Consider the following 19,095-nt stretch of genomic DNA (forward strand, 5'->3'; position numbering starts at 1 on the left):
CGGGGACCCTGCAGATGCTGCCGGCCTGGCAGAGTTGGGGACTCTGTGAACCCTGCTCTCTAGGTTCTCTGAAGACCTTCCTTCAGGCCTGGGTCTTAAATGGGAGCAAATTGGTTTCCATTTTCTGAATGTTCCCTCTTACTTTCTACTTCTGTTTTTGCTTTTCATTTTGCACTCTCCAGATGGGTTAGGACAACATTTCTCAACCTTTTTTTCATTATTGCCTCTCTTTCCTCTGCCCACAGAGCCTTTTTAGATAGTTTTTTCCTAATTGCCCCCAGCATGAAATTTTGATACCACAGATATACTGTGTATCTATTTTTGTACTCCATGTATATCTTTACTTTATACATAGAAAAAGAAAGTGAAAATCTTACTCTTTCTATTCAGTGCAGGGTTAAGAATATATAAAATTTTAAGCTATAATTTAAATTAAAAGCTATTGAATTTTAATTTAACTTTATAACTAAGTTTTCAAAGTGATTTTAATGTAATATATTTACTTATATAAGTAGGAATGTATCAAATTATATATTCAAATAAAATTTAGATACTTTATAATAATACCAGTGTACAGACATACTTAAAAATCATTCAAAGCTGTTCAAAATCATAGCAAAACTAAATTATTTCTTTAATATTTATTTTTAGGTACTTAACTTTTAATTTTGCTTCATATCAGAAAATAATTTTTAATTACACTGACTGCTAGATATTCATCTAGGTATTGTCAACATTTTTTTCTGTTTATCACTTGCCATAATTATGGATGTGTTAAACAACTTTAGTAGAATTAAATAATAAAATATCATATTTTTTGTATTTTACTTACAAATACAATCTACGACTTGTATTTAATTTCCCAATCCCAAATCACGCTGACCCTCAAACATAAGCAACATCCACAAGACAGCCAGTGGCTGCTCGTAAGTATGTAAAGGCCACCTCTCACAATATGACTTTGAGATCAAGAAAATGATGGCGAGAAAGTCCTCCAATGAACCATCAAGTCACCTTAGGTTGTAACACTGATTTGTATACAGTGTGTTTACCTTCCCTGAAGTCAATGTCAATACTTCTCTTATGTATGATACACACAAAAAAATCCCAAAGACAAAAATGAATACAAAGGAATAAGGTTTTGTAGTATCTGGTTGAGTTTTGGAGTGCCACAAACCATTGTAATAGCAAGATTTTCATACTCCTAAAAACTATGTTTGCACCCATGGAAGCAGTATCATCCCCAGTGAGAAAGCATGATTTAGCAATCATCACCAATTTGAATCTTTCTCTGTATTTTTGCATTAAATTTCAAATTTCCCAAAGACTGTCAAAGGTTCCAATCCAAGTCTATTCAAACAAAAGGAAACCATCTCTGTAATTAATTGAGAACTGGATAAATATTGATTGGTATCATGGAAAGAATTAACTTTCAACTCTGATCATGAATTCTTTTATTTTGCAGTGGATGTTCTGTGACCTCAGCCCTCTCCAATTCCGATCTTTCAATAAATAATAGGTATGTGACCATCTTTGGCAAATCAGCTCTGTAGAAACTGAACTCTGTCATATTCTCTGTGTTATCCTCGGCACCAGGCCCACTGTAATCACGCAACAGGTACTTTTAACTAAAGCAGTTTCTCAGATGTTCTCCTTCCACTGGAAGGCAGTTACGAATGACCAAGCTATTTTCCTTTATCACGGTCATATTTGCTGGGATTATAATAGACAGTGGCTGGTATTCCCACTCTATTCCTACTGGTATCAGTCATGCCTACTGAGTTTGTTGCTAAAACCACTAGGATTCTCTTTCCTTCAAGGTGCATATGGCTCTGGGGATTCAAGTTGTAAGAGCAGCACAATTTTCAGCCTTTGCCCGGCACTCTATTAAACTCAGGAGGATGATCTCGTCTCTAATTTGTCCTCTACTAGGTCATGATAGAAAAGAACTAGCCTAGTGTCACATACAGAGCCACATATCTGAACTCAAAGTCTCCCTGATTCACACAGGTCACAGCAACCAGACAATTAACCACGTTACTCTTCGGTGGATCTTTACGGATGTGGCAATGACTACCTATATCCTGAGATTCTTTGGAGACTCCTCACAAAGACTGATGAATGATCATTTTCATCCTGTATCTTCATTCCCTTCCATGGGACAATAGGCTCCATTCCTGATTTATTTCCAAAAGTTGACACATAATAATTAAAGCATTACTGCAGGTCGAAAATCAAGAGTTTGGATTCTGAGTCCTTGGCCTACACTTTTGGCCAGATAAATTGCTCATTCTTCTTTATTTACTCAGCATGAATATATTCTCTCTTCCAGATGCCAAGCATGTAGCTTTCAATGACCTTTCTGGTTTGAATATTTCAGTCCCCACAAAATTATTAGTTTGAAGTCCTAACCCCAAAGTGATTGTATCAGGTGGCGGACCCTTTGGGACTTTATTAGGGTGTGGGGATGGAGGCCTCACAAATGGAATTATAGAAGAGGTCTTGATAAATGCCTCCCTCTCCTGCCCTGTGATGAAACAAGGAGAACTCTGCAGTGTGAGACCTGAAGCAGGCTCTTACCAGAACTGGACCACGTGGGCACCCAGATCTTAGATTTCCAAACTCTAGAACTGTGAGCAGTACATTTCTGCTCTTTAGAAACTACCCAGTCTATGCTATTTTGTTGAAGAAGCCCAAATATTAATACATGACCTGATCTAGTATCCTCGGAATACCTCCCAGAACTCTTTAAAATACCTAAAGGGAGAGACACCATCTTACCCAACCCTGTTTCCTAGACAGCTAGTCCAGTCCTTGTCATTTCAGGAGCTCGATCCATACTCATGATGATAATAATAATAGGAGAAGAAATAATACCAACATATATTAGATAGATATGATGTGAGAGGACAATAATCTACAGAGAATTTGTAAATTCTTCATGGTTCTACAAGGGAAGTGATAATGGAATATTGTGTGAGATATTTTTTGAAGATCGTCTGCAGGAATGTTTTCTTCAAGTTTGTATTTCCAGTATTTAGAAGATCAGGATGAGAATCACAGGCTTGGACACAAATGGAAGACTCGCTCTCCACTTTTTCTTCAGTTATCCTCAAGTACTTGCAAGGAGCTGCCTGATCATACTTTTCTTGTCTCCCTCAGGAAATAAGGAAACAACTTGTAATGTGTCTACACTTGTGGATATTTTCCTTGTAGGCTATGCCTTTGGGCATCAACTTGAATGCTTCTTTCAAATAGTCTATGATGCTGTGAACTCTGAGTGACATCCGTGTTATCTTCTCCAAGCTGAACTTGTGTAATAAGAATTTGAGTCTGATTGCAGTTTTTTTTTTCCTTCTCTTTATTCCAGCCAATGAACAATAAAAATACATGAAATCATAATATCACTAAGTCTGAGAATAAACATCAAAACTTGACTGTTTTATTTCTTTTAAGGCAGAACTAGGGGATGAGATTTTTTATTTTTTTATTTATTTAAAAAAACTTTTTATTTTATATTGGAGTATATTTGATTAACAATGCTGTGCTAGCCTCAGGTGTACAGCAAAGTGATTCAGCCACACACATACATGCGTCCATTCTTTCTCAAACTCTCCTCCCATCTAGGTTGCCACATAATATTGAGCAGAGTACATACACAGTATGTTCCTGTTGGCCTCCATCCCAAATATGGCAGTGTGTACATGTCAATCCCAAACTCCCCAACTATCCCTCCCCCTCCCTCTTCCCCCCAGGTAACCATAAGTTTGTCTCTAAGTCTGTGAGTCTGTTTCTGTTTTGTAAGTAAGTTCATTTGTATATCATTCTTGTTTAGATTCCCCATACAAGAGATATCATATATTTCTCTTTCTCTGAGGGTCAGATTTTTTTTATACATCTTTATTGGAGTATAATTGCTTTACAATGTTGTGTTAGTTTATGCTCTACAACAAAGTGAATCAGCTATATGTATACATATATCCCCATATCCCCTCCCTCTTGTGCTTCCCTCCCACCCAGATTGTTTCTTAATGAAGTGTGTGCAAGCAAGAACATTAGTTCCCCTCCACCCCACCCAGAACTTCATTAGGACAAATAGTGTAAAGATGAAAAGTGGACTTATGCACTGAACTTGTTTCCTTGACCATTAATCATCCAGTAGTTTCCCAACTTCTTTGCAATTAGTTTCCCACGAGGATAAATCCAGGCCATGTAATATGAGCAGAAGAAGTGCTCTTGCCTTGTATAGCCCTGGCCCTTGAAAACATCCCATGTGATCCACCAGACTTTTTACCTTTACCACCGAGTGGAGTAGACTCAAGTACTACAGGCAAATTTGGAGTCACCTGTTGATGATGGAAAAATCCTCAAAACAGGGGGTACCCATGTCTCCGAATCACTCTTTGGAGGAGAGCAAACCAGAACATCCATGTGATCAGGAATGCCTGCATTGTGCTCTTATACCAGGGAAACATAACATTCTGTTATGATCAAATTCCTGACAGCTTTCTGTTTACCTGTTACAGCAGCCAGCATTAAGTTAACTGACAAATATCTCTAACACCACACTATCTGAAAAACCTTTCTATAAAAAAAGAAACTTCATATGTTGAAAATAGCAAATACCAGCCCAAAACTTAAAGTGATCTTTTAAATTACATTATGAAATTATACAAGAAATAATGTGTATAATGTACAATTATTTATACAAGAAAAAATGTCTACACATTTTTTTAAAATCAAGTTTTTCATTTCAGACATTTTTCAACTTGTGGAGAAACGTAAGTTGAGATTGCTTTGGAGCACTCAGCAAACACTAATGTAATTGAATTAAAAAGTGTCACAAGTATAAAAAATATTCTGTATTTGTTGACATTTCTTTGAGGATTCTTACATGAGGGAAAGGCACTTTTCAATTTCCACTCTGACAACCTCCCGGGCACAGGGGCTGTATTCCTTTGCCTTCAGGTAGACATGGATTCCATGGAAATACTTCCGGGCAGCAAGTCCCAAATCAGGACAATCCAGATTGTCTTCTTCCATCTGCTTTAGTCAGTCCAGCCTCTCTGATCAAGGCTAGGGAAGGGTTTATCGAGGAGGGTGTTGTTCCAAGCAGCACGGCTGTCCTCTGTGTTTAAGAGTTGGAGGATCTGCTTGAGCATCAGATAGTGGTAACAGGAGCCTTGAATCATCTGGATTTGAGTGATACTCTCTTTAAACTTTTTAAATTCGCCAAGCAAATTTGAAGTCGGCTCTGTCCTTTAGGGACCACTGAGAGGGGATCCTTTGCATCTGTTCCAACTGTTGGAAGACTTCCTTGTTGTCCTGACTATGGCTCCTAGGCAAGTTCCAGCCAAGAGAGCAAGCAGGGATGGAGCAGAGCATCACCCTGCTACTAGCAAAAGAACTGGGCCATTGAGAATTTGAGTGATTCACTAGACGGCCGCCAGGGGGCGGGCGGGAACCTCTAAACAATTAGCTGGAAGGTTCCTTCCCGCTAAACAATTAGCTGGAAGGTTCCTTCCCTGGAACTGTGGACAGCGTCCTTCCCTAGGCGGCCGGTAGAGGGCGCAGGGTTTATTTGGGAAACGCCGACTATTGAGTTTGCCGTCTGCAGCTGTCTCCTGCAGCTCGAGAGACAGGGCGAAACGTAGTCACTGAGGCTACTTTAATAATCAGCATAGTGCGCGGAAAACCTTCGTTTTCTCGGTGCTGAGTGTTGAAGAGGAAGCCTTGTCGCGGCCTCGCCGGAGGCATTTTTGCCTCGCCAGAGACATTTTTGTCTGGTTGGGAACCGGAACCTTGCATTTTCGGGGCTTCCCCTGAGTTTTGCGCTTTATTTTCTCACAGAAACTTGAGCGAGGCAATTTTGGGGGAAAGAAGCCGTTTTCCGAGCGGTCTGAGGTGGGGAATCAGAGCGATTCCCAGCCTCAGAGAAAGGGGAGCCGATTTTTCAGATTGGGGCTCGTTTCTGGCGCGAGACAGCGAAGGCCCAGAGAAAGGGGAACGCGGCGGCGGCGATGGGACGACAGGACGGTGTTGGGGACGCCCTGAGGGGTGAGTCGGCGCGCGGCCACCACCGGGGCCGAGGACGCGGGAGCTGAGCGCCCCTGTAGATGGCTCTGGGACTTTCAAGGGTCTTTCAAGGATACAGCGTTAAAGTGAGGGAGAAAGTATTGAATATCTGAAAAGTAGGAATATTAAAAAACACAGCATTTTACTTTTTATATTTTAAAATTAATGTTATATTTAAATTAATTCATATTATATTTAATTTAAATTAAATATTTTAAATGTTTCATGCTTTTACAATATATATTAAAATATTTTAAATAGTAAGCATAGAATATTAAAATATATTTTAATATTAAAACGTGGGTTATTAAACTTTATTTAAACTATATTTTCGTTATACTAAAACAAGTATTTAATATAGTTTTAGTTTTCTATATTTAATGGAAGCAAAATCAGTGATATTTTCAAGATTACTTCTTCACTTGTTTGTAATTGAGGGAATTACCATGTTTGACAATTTCTAATGATCCCGTGATAGTCTTAACTGATTTGTTGTTTTTTTTTTAAAGAAGATGTTGGGGGTAGGAGTTTATTAATTAATTAATTTATTTTTGCTGTGTTGCGTCTTCGTTTCTGTGCGAGGGCTTTCTCTAGTTGTGGCAAGCGGGGGCCACTCTTCATCGCGGTGCGCGGGCCTCTCACTGTCGCGGCCTCTGTTGTTGCGGAGCACAGGCTCCAGATGCGCAGGCTCAGCGGCCATGGCTCACGGGCCTAGTTGCTCCGCGGCATGTGGGATCCTCCTAGACCAGGGCTCAAACCCGTGTCTCCTGCATTGGCAGGCAGATTCTTAACCACTGCGCCACCAGGCAAGACCCTTAACTGATTTTTAACTCATGTTCCTGAAATGTCTTTCCCAGGAGCTCACTTTGACTATATGGTTAGAAAGAAGAGTTGCTGTGTACAAGCAACTGAGGACATTTAGCAGGTCAGACTTTTTCATTTTCTTTAGTAAGAATTTTATAAACTAAATGGAATTTGCCCAAATTTCAGTTGCATCATGAAGGCTTACTTTGTAAGACTTTCAGGGACCTGCAAATGAAGGGTGATTTTATTTGTTTATTTAAATTTAAAATTTTGGTATTTTGTTCCTCGTGCATGTTTTGGTATTAATTTTCATTTTAAAATATTACATTGAAACATTCTTTATCTTGATGACTTAGATTTGGTGCCTCTTTAACATTCCGTGTTTAAGGGAAGTACTAGCTTACTTTACCCTAACACTGACCCAGGAAATAGCTTTTGAATTAGAGTATTGTGCTGTTCCATGGCTGAAAATCTAGGACTGTTTCATTTCTCATCACCCTCTCATCCATAAATATATTTCTTACCATTTTCCTGGTCTCTACAATATTTTAATGTCTTTTTTTTAAGGAAGAAAAAAACCCTTTTACTGCCTTCATCTGATTTCCTCTCCCCCCACCCCCTTGCCTATGGTAACCACAAATCTGATCTCTTTTTTTAATAGGGTTTTTTTTTAAAACATCTTTATTGGAGTATAATTGCTTTACAATGGTGTGTTAGTTTCTGCTTTATAACAAAGTGAATCAGCTATACATAGACATATATCCCCATATCTCCTCCCTCTTGCATCTCCCTCCCACCCTCCCTATCCCACTCCTTTAGGTGGTCACAAAGCACCGACCTGATCTCCCTGTGCTATGTGGCTGCTTCCCACTAGCTATCTAGTTTACATTTGGTAGTGTATATATGTCCATGCCACTCTCTCGCTTTGTCCCAGCTTACCCTTCCCCCTCCCCATGTCCTCAAGTCCATTCTCTACGTCTGCGTCTTTATTCCTGTTCTGCCCCTAGGTTCTTCAGAAGCATTTTTTTTTTTTTTAGATTCCATATATATGTGTTAACATACAGTGTTTGTTTTTCTCTTTCTGACTTACTTCACTCTGTATGACAGACGCTAGGTCCATCCACCTCACTACAAATAACTCAATTTCGTTTCTTTTATGGCTGAGTAATATTCCACTGTATATATGTGCCACATCTTCTTTATCCATTCATCTGATGATGGACACTTAGGTTGCTTCCATGTCCTGGCTATTGTAAACAGTGCTGCAGTGAACATTGTGGTACATGACTCTTTTTGAATTATGGTTTTCTCAGGGTATATGCCCAGTAGTGGGATTGCTGGGTCATATGGTAGTTCTATTTTTACTTTTTTAAGGAATCTCCATAGTGACTGTATCAATTTACATTCCCACCAACAGTGCAAGAGGGTTCCCTTTTCTCCACACCCTCTCCAGCATTTATTCTTTGTAGATTTTTTGATGCTGTCCATTCTGACCCATGTGAGGTGATACCTCATTGTAGTTTTGACTTGCATTTCTCTAATAATTAGTGATGTTGAGCATCCTTTCATGTATTTTTTGGCAATCTGTATATCTGCTTTGGAGAAATGTCTATTTAGGTCTTCTGCCCAGTTTTGGATTCGGTTGTTTGCTTTTTTGATACTGAGCTGCATGAGCTGATTGTATATTTTGTAGATTAATCCTTTGTCAGTTGCTTCATTTGCAAATATTTTCTCCCATTCTGAGGGTTGTCCTTTTGTCTTGTTTATGATTTCCTTTGCTGTGCAAAAGCTTTTAAGTTTCATTAGGTCCCATTTGTTTATTTTTGATGTTATTTCCCTTTCTCTAGGAGATGGGTCAAAAGCATCTTGCTGTGATTTATGTCATAGAGTGTTCTGCCTATGTTTTCCTCTAAGAGTTTGATAGTGTCTGGCCTTACATTTAGATCTTTAATCCATTTTGAGTTTATTTTTGTGTATGGTGTTACGGAGTGTTCTAATTTCATTCTTTTGCATGTTGCTGTCCAGTTTTCCCAGCACCACTTATTAAAGTGGCTGTCTTTTCTCCATTGTATATTCTTGCCTTCTTTATCAAAGATAAGGTGACCATATGTGTGTGGGTTTATTTCCGGGCTTTCTATCCTGTTCCATTGATCTATATTTCTGTTTTTGTGCCAGTACCATACTGTCTTGATTACTGTAGCTTTGTAGTATAGTCTGAAATCAGGGAGCCTGATTCCTCCAGCTCTGTTTTTCTTTCTCAAGATTGCTTTGGCTCTTCGGGGTCTTTTGTGTTTCCATACAAATTGTGAAATTTTTTGTTCTAGTTCTGTGAAAAATGCCATTGGTAGTTTGATAGGGGTTGCATTGAATCTGTAGATTGCTTTGGGTAGTATAGTCATTTTCACAATGTTGATTCTTCCAATCCAAGAACATGGTATATCTTTCCATATGTTTGTATCATCTTTAATTTCTTTCATCAGTGTCTGATAGTTTTGTGCATACAGGTCTTTTGTCTCCTTAGAAAGGTTTATTCCTAGGTATTTTATTCTTTTTGTTCCAGTGGAAAATGGGAGTGTTTCCTTAATTTCTCTTTCAGATTTTTCACCATTAGTGTATAGGATTGCAAGAGATTTCTGTGCATTAATTTTGTATCCTGCAACTTTACCAAATTCATTGATTAGCTCTAGTACTTTTCTGGTAGCATCTTTAGGATTCTCTCTATATAGTATCACGTCATCTGCAAACAGTGACAGTTTTACTTCTTCTTTTCCGAATTGGATTCCTTTTCTTTCTTTTTCTTCTCTGATTTCTGTGGCTAAAACTTCCAAAGCTATGTTGAATAATAGTGGTGAGAGTGGGCAACCTTGTCTTGTTCCTGATATTAGAGGATATGGTTTCAGTTTTTCACCATTGAGTACGATGTTGGCTGTGGGTTTGTCATCTATGGCCTTTATTATGTTGAGGTAAGTTCCCTCTATGCCTACTTTTTTGGAGTGTTTTCATCATAATTGGGTGTTGAATTTTGTCGAAAGCTTTTTCTGCATCTGTTGAGATGATCATATAGTTTTTATCCTTCAATTTGTTAATATGGTTTATTGCAATTGATTGATTTGCATATATTGAAGAATCCTTGCATTCCTGGGGTAAATCCCACTTGGTCATGGTGTATGATCCTTTTAATGTGCTGTTGGATTCTCTTTGCTAGTATTTTGTTGAGAATATTTGCGTCTATGTTCATCAGTGATATTAGCCTGTAGTTTTCTTTTTTTGTGACATCTTTGTCTGGTTTTGGTATCAGGGAGATGGTGGCGTTGTAGAATGAGTTTGGGAGTGTTCCTCCCTCTGCTATGTTTTGGAAGAGTTTGAGAAGGATAGGTGTTAGCTCTTCTCTAAATGTTTGATAGAATTCGCCTGTGAAACTCTCTGGTACTGGGCTTTTGTTTGTTGGAAGATTTTAAATCACAGTTTCAATTTCAGTGCTTGTGATTGGTCTGTTCATATTTTCTATTTTTTCCTGGTTCAGTCTCGGAAGGTTGTGCTTTTCTAAGAATTTGTCCATTTCTTCCAGGTTGTCCATTTTTTGGGCATATAGTTGCTTGTAGTAATCAATCATGATCTTTTGTATTTCTGTAGTGTCAGTTGTTATGTCTCCTTTTTCATTTCTAATTCTATTGATTTGAGTCTTTTCCCTTTTTTTTCTTGATGAGTCTGGCTAATGGTTTATCAATTTTGTTTATCTTCTCAAAGAACCAGCTTTTAGTTTTATTTACCTTTGCTATTATTTTCTTCATTTCTTTTTCATTTATTTCTGAACTGATCTTTGTGATTTCTTTCCTTCTGCTAACTTTGGGGGTTTTTTTTGCTCTTCCTTCTCTAATTGCTTTAGGTGTAAGGTTAGGTTGTTTATTTGAGATTTTTCTTGTTCCTTGAGGTAGGATTGTATTGCTGTAATTTCCCTTTTTGAACTGCTTTTGCTGCATCCCATTGGTTTTGGGTCATCATGTTTTCATTGTCATTTGTTTCTAGGTATTTTTTGATTTCCTCTTTGATTTCTTCAGTGATCTCTTGGTTATTTAGTAGTGTATTGTTTAGCCTCCTTGTGTTTGTATATTTTACAGTTTTTTTCCTGTAATTGATATCTAGTCTTATGCTGTTGTGGTCGGAAAAGATACTTGATGTGATTTCAATTTTTTAAAATTTACCAAGGCTTGATTTGTGACCGAAGATATGACCTATCCTGGAGAATGTTCCATGAGCAATTGAGAAGAAAGTGTATTCTGTTTTTCTGGGTTGCAATGTCCTGTAAATATCAACTAAGTTCATCTTGTTTAATGTGTCATTTAAAGCTTCTGTTTCCTTATTTACTTTCATTTTGGATGATCTGTCCATTGGTGAAAGTGGGGTGTTAAAGTCTCCTACTATGATTGTGTTACTGTTGATTTCCCCTTTTATGGCTGTTAACATTTGCCTTATGTATTGAGGTGCTCCTATGTTGGGTGCATTAATATTTACAATTGTTATATCTTCTTGAATCGATCCCTTGATCATTATGTAGTGTCCTTCTTTGTCTCTTCTAATAGTCTTTTTTTAAACTAAAGTCTGTTTTGTCTGATATGAGAATTGCTACTCCAGCTTTCTTTTGATTTCCATTTACATGGAATATCTTTTTCCATCCCCTCACTTTCAGTCTGTATGTGTCCCTAGGTCTGAAGTGGGTCTCTTGTAGACAGCATATATATGGGTCTTGTTCTTATATCCATTCAGCCTGTCTATGTGTTTTGGTTGGAGCATTTAATCCATTTACATTTAAGGTAATTATCGATATGTATGTTCTTACTACCATTTTTAAAATTGTTTTTGGTTTGTTATTGTGGTCTTTTCCTTCTCTGTGTTTCCTGCCTAAAGAAGTTCCTTTAGCATTTGTTGTAAAGCTGGTTTGGTGGTGCTGAATTCTCTCAGCTTTTGCTTGTCTGTAAAGGTTTTAATTTCTACGTCGAATCTGAATGAGATCCTTGCTGGGTAGAGTAATCTTCGTTGTAGGTTTTTCCTTTTCATCACTTTAAATATGTCCTGCCACACCCTTCTGGCTTGCAGAGTTTCTGAAAGATCAGCTGTTAACCTTATGGGGATTCCCTTATATGTTATTTGTTGCTTTTCCTTTGCTGCTTTTAATATTTTTTCTTTAATATTTAATTTTTGATAGTTTGATTAATATGTGTCTTGGCGTGTTTCTCCTTGGATTTATCCTGTATGGGACTCTCTGTGCCTCCTGGGCCTGATTGACTATTTTCTTTCTCCTATTAGGGAAGTTTTCAACTATAATCTTTTCAAATATTTTCTCAGTCCCTTTCTTTTACTCTTCTTCTTCTGGGACCCCTATAATTCTAATGTTGGTGCATTTAATGTTGTCCCAGCAGTCTCTGAGACTGTCCTCAATTCTTTTCATTCTTTTTTCTTTATTCTGCTCTGCGGTAGTTATTTCCATTATTTTGTCTTCCAGGTCACTTATCCGTTCTTCTGTCTCAGTTATTCTGCTATTGAGTCCTTGTAGAAAATTTTAAATTTCATTTATTGTGTTGTTCATCATTGTTTGTTTGCTCTTTAGTTCTAGCTCTTATTAAACGTTTCTTGTGTTTTCTCCATTCTATTTCCAAGATTTTGGATCATCTTTACTATCATTATCTGAATTCTTTTTCAGGTAGACTGCCTATTTCCTCTTCATTTGTTTGATCTGGTGGATTTTTACCTTTCTCCTTCATCTGCTGTGTATTTCTCTGTCTTCTCATTTTGCTTAACTTACTGTGTTTGGGGTCTCCTTTTCACAGGCTGCAGGTTTGTAGTTCCAGTTGTTTTGGGGGTCTGCCCCCGTGGGTGAGGTTGGTTCAGTATGTTGTGTAGGCTTCCTGGTGGAGGGGACTAGTGCCTGTGTTCTGGTGCATGAGGTTGGATCTCGTGTTTCTTGTAGGCAGGACTGCATCCGGTGGTGTGTTTTGGGTATCTGTGAACTTATTATGATTTTAGGCAGCCTCTCTGCTAATGGGTGTGGTTGTGTTCCTGTCTTGCTAGTTGTTTAGCATGGGGTGTCCTTCACTGGAGCTTGCTGGTCATTGAGTGGAGCTGGGTCTTAGCGTTGAGACGGAGATCTCTCGGAGAGCTCTCGCTGACTGATATTACATGTGGCCAGGAGGTCTCTAGTGGTCCAATGTCCTGAATTCGGCTCTCCCACTTCAGAGACTCAGGCCTGACACCCGGCCAGAGCGCCAAGACCCTGTCAGCCACTGCTCAGAAGAAAAGGGAGAAAAGAAAAAGAAAGAAAAAATAATAAAATAAATAAAGTTATTAAAATAAACAAATTTTAAAAAGTAATAAAATAAAAGAAGAGAGCAACTAAACCAATAAACAAATCCACCAATGATAATAAGCGCTAAAAACTATGCTAAAAAATAATTGACAGACAGAACCCTAGGACAAACGTTAAAAGCAAATGTATACAGACAAAATCACACAAAGAAGTATACACATTCACAAAAAGAGAAAAAGGAAAAAAATATATATATATATTAAAAAAAGGAAGAGCACAACTAAATCAATAAGCAAATCTACCAATGATAATAAGCTGTAAATACTAAACTAAGATAAACATTAAAGTAGAAACAAATTAGACACAGAAAGGAAACCCCATTTCTACAGTTGCTCCCAAAGTCTACCACCTCAGTTTTGGGGTGATTTGTTGTTTATTCAGGTATTCCACAGATGCAGGGTACATCAAGTTGATTGTGTAGATTTAATCCACTGCTCCTGAGGCTGCTGGGAAAAAATTTCCCTTTCCCTTCTTTGTTCACACAGCTCCTGGGGTTCAGCTTTGGATTTGGCCCCACCTCTGTGTGTAGGTTGCCCTCTGGCATCTGTTCTTTACCCAGACAGGAGGGGGTTAAAGGAACAGCTGATTTGGGGGCTCTGGCTCACTCAGGCCAGGGGGAGGGAGAGGTACGGAATGTGGGGCAAACCTGTAGCGGCAGAGGCCAGTGTGACGTTGCAACAGCCTGAGGTGCACCATGTCTCCTCCTGGGGAAGTTGTCCCTGGATCCCAGGACCCTGGCAGTGGCGGGCTACACAGGCTCCCGGGAGGGGAGGTGTGGATAGTGACCTGTGCTTGCACACAGGTTTCTTGGTGGCTGCAGCAGCAGCATTAGCATTTCATGCCCGTCTCTGGTGTCCACGCTGATAGCCGCAGCTCATGCCCATCTCTGGAGCTTGTTTAGGCAGTGTGCTGAATCCCCTGTCCTCACGCACCCTGAAACAGTTGTCTCTTGACTCTTAGGCAGATCCAGACTTTTTCCCGGACTCCCTCCTGGCTAGCTGTGGCACACTAGCCCCCTTCAGTCTGTGTTCACGCAGCCAACCCCAGTCCTCTCCCTGGGATCCCATCTCCGTACCCTGAGCCTCAGCTCCCAGCCCCCACCTGCCCCGGCGGTTGTGCAGACAAGCCTCTCAGGCTGGTGAGTGCTGGTCAGCACCAATCCTTTGTGCGGGAATCTCTCCACTTTGCCCTCTGCACCCCTGTTGCTGCGCTGTCCTCTGTGGCTCCAAAGCTTCCCCTCTGCCCACCCGCGCCCCCCGGCTCCGCCAGTGAAGCGACTTCCTAGTGTGTGGAAACTTTTCCTCCTCCACAGCTCCCTCCCAGAGGTGCAGGTGCTGTCCTTATTCTTTTTTCTCTGTTTTTACATTTTTCTTTTGCCCTACCCAGGTACGTGGGGAGTTTCTTGCCTTTTGGGAAGTCTGAGGTCTTCTGCCAGCGTTCAGTAGGTGTTCTGTAGGAGTTGTTCCACATGTAGATGTATTTTTTGATATATTCGTGGGGAGGAAGGTGATCTTACTCCTCTGCCATCTTGAAGGTCCTCTCTCTATTTGTTTGTTTTTAAAGTATAATTTAATCTGTTTCTTTCTTTCTTTTTTTTTTTTGTGGTACGCGGGCTTCTCACTGTTGTGGCCTCTCCTGTTGCAGAGCACAGGCTCCAGACGCACAGGCTCAGCGGCCATGGCTCACGGGCCCAGTCACTCCGCAGCACATGGGATCTTCCCGGACTGGGGCACGAACCCATGTCCCCTGCATCGGCAGGGGGACTCTCAACCACTGTGCCACCAGGGAAGCCCTAATCTGTTTCTTAAACATTAACATCAAAGGTGGTCTGAAACAAAATCAAGATGAGGAAAAGGACTGTTTATCTCATTTATACTATTCACAGAGCAGTGAATAGTATTTTTTGGTCAGAAAACTTTCTTAGATGCTGGTTGTCTCCAAAGAGCTTCAGGTGCTGTAGGGTTTCTCTCCTTAATGTACCAGGTACTGCTCTAAGGGTGGAAACGTGGGCTCTGCTCCTTTACAGTTCCACAGGCAATCCCTCTACTACAGTTTGCATTTGGGGGCCTCAAGATGCAGACCCCTGACAGTGTTAAGGGACCTGTAGTCAGAGCTTCTCTTGGCTGGGCCAAGGGTGGACTATACAGGTTACTATTTGTTATATTAATACAAAAGGCTGCTATCATTCAGTCTGTTCAAATTCTCAGCCTGTAATTTGCAGGTTATATCAGCTGGAGCTTTTCTCTTTAACTTATGCTTTCTCAGAGAAAGCATGTCTAATGGTTTTTTTAATTCAGCTTCAGCATTTGCAGGCTCGAGAAACTAAAGTGAAATATATTGTAGAATCATGGAATTTAAACTTCAACAAATAAGTAGTGAATATGTCTTCCATTTGTTGGTACTGTGGTGGGTGCCAGGTACAATGAAAAGAGTAGATGCGTTGCCTGCTGTCACAGAGCTTGCAGTCTGGTGGGGATATGGGTAACTAGGCGTTCAATTAAAGCAATGCTAATGCTGTGACAGGGAAAGTACAGGTTCTTGGGAGCATGTGGGCTTGCATGGATCAGGGAAAGCTTCTGCAAGAGCAGTTGGTAAGCTGGCATCCCAGGGGTCTGCAGGAGTTTGCCAGGTAATTGCATCATGGTCAATTTTGGACATGTTGTGGAGAGATAGTCTAGGGAAGCAGGTAGATATAAGGGTTTGGAGCTAATGACATTTGTTTGGAGATGTGACCCTAGGGAAAGACATGCATATGGAGGTCACAATCATAGAGAGGACATTTGGAACTATTTGGGAGGTTGAGAGTGTATGTGCAGAGAGGATGAAGTGTGGGACTAGCACRGAATTTTGAGGAACACCAATTCCCTAAGATGAGAGGGAGCAGTCAACAAAGGAAGGAGAGGAGGAGGGGCAGAAAAGCAGAGGGTGGTGGTGACATGGAGACCGGATGAGCATCAGACCTTAAGATGGAGGGCGTGGTAACAAGTGTCCGATGCTTCTGAGATGTCAGCTGAGGCTGCCTGACAGCGATCTCTGATCTCAGTAACATGTATTGATAGTTTATTATAAACTTTGGCTGAGCAGTTTTAAGAGAACAGGGAGGTTGAAGCCAAATTATGGCAATTGGAGGAAGGAGGTGCATGTGAAGAAGTAGAGGCAAATATTGCAGAGAACTTTTGTGTATGAACAGAATGACAGAAGCAAGATAATACTTACAGGTGGTCATGTTTAGGATGAAGAAGATGAAAATTAAGCACATTTAATGTTGATCAAAACTAGCCTTTGGGCTTCCCTGGTGGCGCAGTGGTTGAAAGTCTGCCTGCCGATGCAGGGGACATGGGTTTGTGCCCCGGTCCAGGAAGATCCCACATGCCGTGGAGTGGCTGGGCCCGTGAGCCATGGCCGCTGAGCCTGTGCGTCCGGAGCCTGTGCTCCGCAACGGGAGAGGCCACAACAGTGAGAGGCCCGCGTACCGCAAAAAAAAAACAAAACTAGTCTTTGAAAAGGAAGATGTTGATACAGCAGAGAGAGGAAGTAACTGATAAAGCATAAGCATCTTATTGTACTAAGGCCTTCTCTGCTTTGCATCAAGGGAATCTCTCCCAAAAGCTAAACCTCCTGAAATTATCCCTCTGTGTGGTGTCACAGAGTTTTTTCACCCCGGGGCAGTGAACGATGGGGAGGCTTGGGATGAGTAAGAGATACTTTCTTTTATTAAGATATAAGTTCCAAATGTGAGAATGGAAGTGGAAAGGGAGATGCACCAAACGTACATCTCTCTTCTCAGGCAGATGTATTTTATGCAGCATGGTTGTCAGTGTTGACAGTGTTAAAAATCTGCTTAATGAAAAATGTAAATAGACTTTGATAACTTTTTAAATGAATTAACTTCCAAATGATTAAAAAATACAACTATTTGGCTTAGGAGAAATGGAATTTACCTAATCTTATCTGTAAGAACTTACACATAATTGGGGGACAGGATTTAATATTAGCGTCATGTAATAGTAAACTCACACAACAAATTAAGAGAGATTTTTTCTTTGATACCTGTGACAGTTACATATAGATTAAATCTTTATATGGTTGAACATTTATATTAATTTTAATCATATTCAGAAATATATTGTACTAAGAAACAGATCTTCAGTTCAATATATTACAAAGTATAAACTTTTTTTAACGTTTAAATGTTAATGAGTCTGCATTCATCAGGATATCCTTTCTTTATTAATATGCATAGTACATATTACACATCCACTTTTGTTTTTTAGGTTTTTGTAAATGTATTTATTTACTTTTGGCTGTGTTGGGTCTTTGCTGCTGCGTGCGGGCTTTCTCTAGTTGCGGCGAGCGGGGGCTACTCTTAGTTGTGATATGTGGGCTTCTCATTGTGGTGGCTTCTCTTGTTGCAGAGCATGGGCTCTAGGTGTGCAGGCTTCAGTAGTTGTGGCATGCGGGCTCAGTAGTTGTGGCTCACAGGCTCTACAGCACAGGCTTAGTAGTTGTGGCTCATGGGCTTGGTTGCTCCATGGCATCTGGGATCTTTCCGGACCAGGGATTGAACATATGTCCCCTGCATTGTCAGACGGACTCTTAACCACTGTGCCACCAGGGAAGTCCCTACACACCCACTTTTGGATTAAAGTGTATGTGGGTTTACTAGTAAAAGAGGTAAATTGCCAACTGCCTTAAGAATATTTTTCCCTGAGTGTATTAAATGTAAATGTGATAATGTCTTCTTACTGGCCTATTAAAGAATAACAGGAAAATAGATGAAGATAAGTTAGGTCCTAGAATCAAGTAAGTTAATTTTCTTTACAACAAGTTGAGAGGGGGATCAAGATGGTGGAGGAGTAGGAAGCAGAGTTCAACGTCCTCCACAGGAACATTAAAAATACATCTACAAGTGGAACAATTCACACAAAACAGCTACTGAGCGCTGACAGAAGACCTCAGATATCTGAAAAGACCGGGTAGGACAAGAGGAAAAAGAAAAAGAAAGAATCAGGATGGGGCCTGCGCCCCGGGGAGGGAGCTGTGAAGGAGGAAAGATTCCTGAACCTTGGGAAGGCTCCTCATCAGCGGAGAAACTAGACTGGATGGAGGGGGGAGTTTTGGAGCCTAAAAAGGGTAGAGCAGCAACTGGTTTGTGGAAGGCAAAACAGAGAGTAACCTGCACAGAGAGTCGGCACCGCCACCCTGTGCTCCCCAACCTGAGATACTCCTCTGTTGGTGAGGGTGGGAGTCGGGTGCTGAAGCTCACATTACAAAGCTCAGTCTCAGGGAGAGGACCGGGATTACGTGCGGAAACAGCCTGAACAGTTCAGGCTGTGGCAACTGAGGGTGTATTAGGAAGAAGCCTGGGCCCTCCAGAGAGGCAAGGCACCATTATTGGGAGAGGCATGAGGAGAGGGGCAGGACCACCATAAAATCTCCTTTCCCTGTGAGCACTCCCAGGCAACAGGACTCCACCTACAGGAGCTCTGGGAATGGGAGCGAATTTCTGCCACCATCTTGGGCTGCAGAGGCTGGCACTGGCTGCCTCTTCCAGGCCCTGCCCCTGCTGACCTGGAAGGGCGCAGACAGTTCCCCAAACTAGAAATTCTGCCAGTGGGTCGCAGGGCCCGCTCCACTGACCCAGAATGGTGCAGACAGATTCCCCTACTGGGAATTTTGCCAGCGGGCCACAGAACCTGTCCCCACTGACAGACAGATCCAGCCACTGGGAATTCTGCCAGTGGGCCCAGGACCTGCCTGCTGTCCTGGAAGGGCACGGATAGTTTTCGTGACTGGGAAATCTATCAGTGGGTGCCAGAACCCACCTAACTGTCCTGGGAGGGGACAGATAGCTT

General features: G+C 40.8%; 1 long non-coding RNA gene and 1 pseudogene across 2 annotated transcripts in view; one reads left to right on the plus strand and one right to left on the minus strand.

The window, feature by feature from the left end:
• Positions 1-4,890: 4,890 nt before the first annotated feature.
• Positions 4,891-5,385, minus strand: LOC113610676 (interferon alpha-13-like; annotated as a pseudogene).
• Positions 5,386-5,500: 115 nt separating this feature from the next.
• LOC113610704 (uncharacterized) overlaps positions 5,501-19,095 on the plus strand; it is an 84,943-nt gene continuing 71,348 nt past the window's right edge. The window contains exon 1 of one of the 2 annotated variants that reach the window (XR_003429175.1): positions 5,501-6,057. This is a non-coding gene — a long non-coding RNA (uncharacterized LOC113610704). The remainder of the gene's footprint in view (positions 6,058-19,095) is intronic. The other variant, XR_003429174.1, reaches the window with a different exon arrangement.

The sequence above is a fragment of the Aethalodelphis obliquidens genome, unplaced genomic scaffold, assembly GCF_003676395.1.
Source record: "Aethalodelphis obliquidens isolate GAN/ISIS:26980383/991018 unplaced genomic scaffold, ASM367639v1 scaffold64, whole genome shotgun sequence".
NCBI classification, from domain to species: domain Eukaryota; kingdom Metazoa; phylum Chordata; class Mammalia; order Artiodactyla; family Delphinidae; genus Aethalodelphis; species Aethalodelphis obliquidens.